Here is a 6066-nt window from a genome sequence, read left to right as displayed (position 1 = left end):
GTAATAGTTTCTGCAGAAACTATTAACATGAAATAAAGGTTTTTTTCAGCAGCTCTGTTAATATTGATGAGCCTCAGAGTATATTTGAGGCAAGCCATTCAGGATCATCAGCAGAATATCTCACTTTATTATACTATTTGATAATATATAATATATTACATTATACTACATTATAGTATACCATTAACCCTAACCAGATTATTTGAGTAACATTAGATATGTTAGAAATCTATAAATTGCTTTACCGAAAGACAATAACGTTAATAACAGTACTGTTATTTCTCAGAATATCACACGTGTAAAACATCAATAACACTAATGACACTCATTTTTCATCAACCACTACAGTTAATTACAGTTTTGTGTACAGAAACTAACAAGGATCATAAAACCTTTACAAAAAAAAAGCAACACAAACAATAATATTTACTGTGTCAAACTATTCATAATTACATTATCATTTATGTATAGATTTAAAATGTCTCCCCCTCACAGATCTCAAACTTTGACTTTTGACTTGACATTTATTAGTTGTTCTCAAGACATCGAAACGAACACACAAAATCACTGAGGTCTGAATGAACTCAACATATTTCCCTCATGTTCGCAGCTGATGCAGCACTAAATGTTTATTTCAGTAGGAAGACGCCAGAAAGACGCACAAGTATCGCTTTGCCCAAAGAAAACGATACAGAAATGAGCCTGTCGTTTAAACAAACTGTATAAAGTGCACCGTGAACAGCTCGACTCACATCAGAAGACTCGACGACAGGACGACTGGACCTGGACCGTTACTTCTTCTTCTTCTTCTTGTTTTGTGTTTTTGGCGGTTGGCAAACCAGCTTGAGGTGCATTGCCGCCACCTTTTGGGAAGGAGTATTTGGCCTCGATGAACGAAAGGAATATAAAAACAGACTAATCCTTCTAATCAAATTTGTATCTCTTAAATATTTCAGAAGACTATCATACACCCTTAACTGTTTCTGTGTTATATTATTATTAGATATTAAATCTGAATTATATTCTAAACTGTAGGCTAATGACATTGATTTCCAAATCTCAAAAGCTGATTTCTTTCTCTTTTATATGCCTTATTACAAAATCAAATGTTCAACGGTTTCTGATTTTCCACAGTAATTGCAGCAATCTGTCTCACATTTTCCCATAATATGCAGTGAACAATGATCGATCTAGCCTGTCCTATACGGAGCCTGGTTATAACAGTATCTGTGTCCTTCTTTTTACTTTTTAGGTTGAATGCTAGATAGGTGTACTTCATCATCTGCTTGAGCACTGGCATCTGCTTCATCATCTTAGTTGAACTTCTTATACTTCCATTGTATCTTCTAACTAGTCCACATTTGATTATTGCAATGGCTGATTTAGAAACTTATGTGCTGTGTATTATTAAAGTTAAATAAAGTAGCATATAAGGCTATTATTAACAAACCGGTGTAGCAAATTAGCTCTAAAGTAATATTAATAATCAATCATAACTTGTTATAATTATTTATGAATATTTGGATCAGTTAATATAATTAACTTAATGTTGTTAATAAATTAACCTGTGTCACAGTCATCGTCTGCACCATTCTGTCTTCGTCATCTTCACTACACTTCCCAGAATCCTCTTGTCTCCACACCTGAATTCAATCCCTCAATCATCCACCTGTTCATCGTCTTAATCATCTGTGTCACCTGTCCTCACCTCGTTAGTGGTCGTTTGTATCTGTATTTAGTTCTCTCTGTTCAATCTGACTTTGTCGGTTCTCGTCAATGTTACCTGGTGTTTGCATCCGCTATCGGGCCATCCCTAGTTGCCATAAATATTTTAATAGTTTGACAGCACTACATGGAACCATTTGAATTGAGTTTACACCTTCTAAAAGCAGGAGACCATTTGCCTGGAAGACACACCCTTCTATGTGTGCGAATTATCTCTAAACTCTTAAATACCTTATTACCTTTTGGTTTTATTTCTTTGAGAATTTTGACCTTTGCACCAGTCGCACTGAGACATTTCAAATGATATCAAATGTGTAATACCGTATGATAATTATTCACATTAACCTATATAGATTTTTGGGGGAATTTCAGGTGATCTCAGCATGATAGGAAGAGGGAACGGGGAATGGGGGTTCAAGGGAAAAAGATGTAGATTAGGATTGCTTAGGTGAGACTTGCGTCTTGAATGGTGCACATTCAAATGAAATTAAAATGTTCATTTGCCCTCTCTTCCAGTTTCTCCAGTCTTACAAGAGCACAAACAGGTTCCTAACTGACACGAGGACTTGACAGAGCAGCCATCAAGTGTTAGACAGTATTCTAGGTTATTACATGAGGAAGTTTTTTGTCCAATAATTAGAATCTCTGTTTTTTTTTAGAATTAAGTAGTAGGAAATTACTAGTCATCCAGAGCTGATTATCGTCAGCATAACAGTGAAAACTAATGTCATGCCCCAACTTTATTTTGAATAGCATACAAATGTCTCCCTTTAGTTTCCCTGTCCCACTGATGTTGCCATTCTCTAATGGATTCTTTCCATATTATACTATTTCCTTCAGATTTTGACAACTTAATATTTGCTTCAATATTCTCTTTTTTTGGCTTTTCTTGGCTAATTTCTCCACTCTCTCATTACCCACAATGCCAATATGAGCAGGAATCCAAGTCAGTTGAATATCATAAAATGTTTCCCTTATTCTTGATTATATTGTCAATATTGTATACAGTATATCCTGATGACTATTAGATATACCAGTCATGAGACTGTATAAAGCTGACACTGAATCTTCCAATTAAAGCTTTTTTTATTTTGTTTTTCTCAGTCCATTCTAGTGACATCATAATAGCGTATAATTCAACGGCACACACACTCAAATCATTTGTGGTTCGTCTGCTTACCTCACATCTTTGATTAAAAATGTAAACTGCAGATCCAGTCTTTCCTGTTTCTGGTTCCTTTGATCCATCTGTATAAATCTGAACATACTCTTTATATTTAAAGTCTATATATCTATAAAATTCTGCCACCAGATCTGTACTATTGCTTACTGCTTTGATTCGAAGTAACTTAAAATCAACTTCCATGGTTTCTAGCTTCCATACCGGTGTATCAGGCCATAGTACAGTTGGGCAGAATTATTTTTCATACACTCCCAATTCTCTAGCTGCCTCATCTCCTATCCACCCAAAACTGAACTTTTGTGCTCTCTCCCTTTCCCAATTAGCTTGCAGTATAAGTATTCGTTTAGTTGGATGACTATCTCCATGTCCTTTTAGATTTACCCAATAATTTACAAGCAATTGTTTACGTCGGATGTTCAATTGGATCTAACCTTTTGTGTGCGCGTCATGACAATTTTAACCTTGTGTCAAAGTGTACTATTAAAAAACGGAATGTTTTAACTCTCTCTAAATTACTTCATATAGTTTTAAAATTAATATTTTCCTTGATTTTCTTTCCTGTAAAAAACATCACTTTAGTTTTCTCTATAGAAAATTTAACACCTGCTATCGCTTCAACTAGCCACGTCTTCCTAACATTGTCAGGGAAGCAGACACACTTCAAAGCTAGACTAAAAACACATCTCTTTGACCTAGCATACATATAACACATTATAGACTTCTATAATTCAATGTTAGGCTGCATAGATTATGTCAGCTGGATCCGGGAACATTTCCCATAAATCCTGTTATACTCGTTACATCATAAGAAGAATGGCATCTACGCTAATATTAGTCTCTTTGTTTATCCCGAGGTTTACCGCAGTCAGCCGTATCCAGGCCGTATCCAGATCTGATGAAGGACCTGCGTCTATACTCGACGACAAAGCAGTCCTGAAGTGTCACTAGTCCCTCCCTGTGAAGGCCTCCTTCCCTTTACCTCTGTACAGATAATAGTTGTCGGGATAATGCCGGTTCACGTGGCTATGCCGAAGTGATAAAATTCTGTATTATAAATTTTAAGGCCAGACAAGTAGTTTGTTGATGGTTGGTTTTTTAGGGAAGGACTACATGCTTGCACACATATATTCAAATGCACATACCTATATAATGAACTCTTAATACGCATGTGTACGCCATCAGCGTTCTCACAGGTTCGAGTTTTTAAAGTTTGCGTAGAGAGAACTTAAGAGTTTTCTGTTAAAACGTTGCTGTGTTAGTGGCCCCTAAGTTAATAACTAATGATCGTTGTGACGGAAGTGAATCAATCAAAACTAACTTTAACTGGACAATAACTTTATACTAGAGCTGTCATAAAGCCAAAACAATCTATTGCTTTAATTTCCTATTATCACTGTGGAGCCGCTTTGGAACAATCTACATTGTTGAAAGGGCTATATTAATGAAGATGACTTGACTAGATGTAAAGAGATTGAAATATGTCAAAAATGAATTTATGGCAGAAGAGGTCAATTGCTCAGCACAAACGGTAAGCCGTACGGAAAGAATCAGAATAATCCTAAAGGCAGCTGGAAAATATTTGGATGCGGAAGAAGTGACGTTGGAACAAGTAAATGAGAAATTAAAGGTTCATACATAGCAAATACACAAACAGCATGTGGTGGATCGTAATGGTCTTCTTATTCATCCTTCAGTGGAATGGTAGAAGATTGGGTAACACTTTATTTTCATGGTCCCTTTTGAACATTCTGTTAACTATAAGTAACTTTGGAACAACATGTCAAGTATACTCATTAGAGTATAATAAGACTCTCTGCTTAATATCTGCTAACTTTTGAACTCTTGATGGTCCTTCAACAGACATTGGACTGACTAATGATCAGGAATTTAAGAAAAAAATTTCGGATAGTAGTTTTACACCTTAAGTAATATGTATTCAAGAGGAGTCATGGATCAAAACGCATTTGAAATTTGTTTGTTGCTGATCTTGATCAACAGCTTATTTTTCCACCTGAGATTGCCACCACTAACCTACGACCAGATATTGTTTTGTGGCCTGGATCAGCACGCATTGTTCAACTGATAGAGTTAACAGTGCCATGGGAGGATGCGGTAGATGAGGCATATGAGAGGAAGAAACTGCGGTATGCTCATCTGGCCACTGAAGCAGAACAGCGAGGATGGAGAGTCCAGGTTTATCCAGTGGAAGTGGGTTGTCGAGGTTTTGTGGCACACTCTACAACCCGGTTCCTCAGAGACGTCGGATTCAGCGGCCAAGAGTTGCGTCGCACAGTAAAGAACTTATCTGAAGCAGCAGAAAGGAGCAGCAACTGGCTGTGGTTGAGACGGAAAGATTCTAGCTGGCTGTGTACAGGCCGCCACGCTACGGTTTCGTAGAATTCTTGAAAAACTTGAAGAGTCTGTTGGTTTATTTGTATAGGTTGTATAGTATTTACAGTCATTACGTTCCTGTGTATATTGCGTGAATGACGGGTGGTTGGGCAGATATTGTGTTTTTGCGGTAGGTGGTATGCCATACGGAACCGTTGCCACTGAAACTGCATATTAACGCACCAGTGGGGCTCGACAGGCTTAGTCAAACGGGATTATTCATTAAATATAATGAATAATTTGTGTGTGTCTGATTGGTACAGATGCTACAATACACACTAGATTTTTCAGAACTAAGAGTTCTTCCACTACTCTTCCATTATGATCAGTATGCATGCTTCCCCATAATGTATTGTGCATTAAAATCTCCACACCATACCTCACTATGACTGCCTTCTCATCCTATGCTTGTCAGTATCTCACTATTCAATCTTTCACATGGATTATAAAAATATATTATTCCAACTTGTTGTGTTCCTGTCTAAAGTTCTACTATCACTGATTCACATTCTTGAAGAAGGTGGAGAAGTAACGTCTTTTTAGAATTCTTGAAAAACTTGAAGAGTCTGTTGGTTTATTTGTATAGGTTGTATAGTATTTACAGTCATTACGTTCCTGTGGATATTGCGTGAATGACGGGTGGTTGGGCAGATATTGTGTTTTGCGGTAGGTGGTATGCCATACGGAACCGTTGCCACTGAAACTGCATATTAACGCACCAGTGGGGCTCGACAGCCTTAGTCAAACGGGTTGGCGCGTATGGTTGG

This window comes from Rhinichthys klamathensis, unplaced genomic scaffold, assembly GCF_029890125.1.
Source record: "Rhinichthys klamathensis goyatoka isolate OS25496 unplaced genomic scaffold, OSU_Roscu_1.1 h1tg000011l_1, whole genome shotgun sequence".
Lineage (NCBI taxonomy): Eukaryota > Metazoa > Chordata > Actinopteri > Cypriniformes > Leuciscidae > Rhinichthys > Rhinichthys klamathensis.
The sequence above is the reverse complement of the archived record's forward strand: the minus strand, read 5'-3'. Positions refer to the sequence as shown.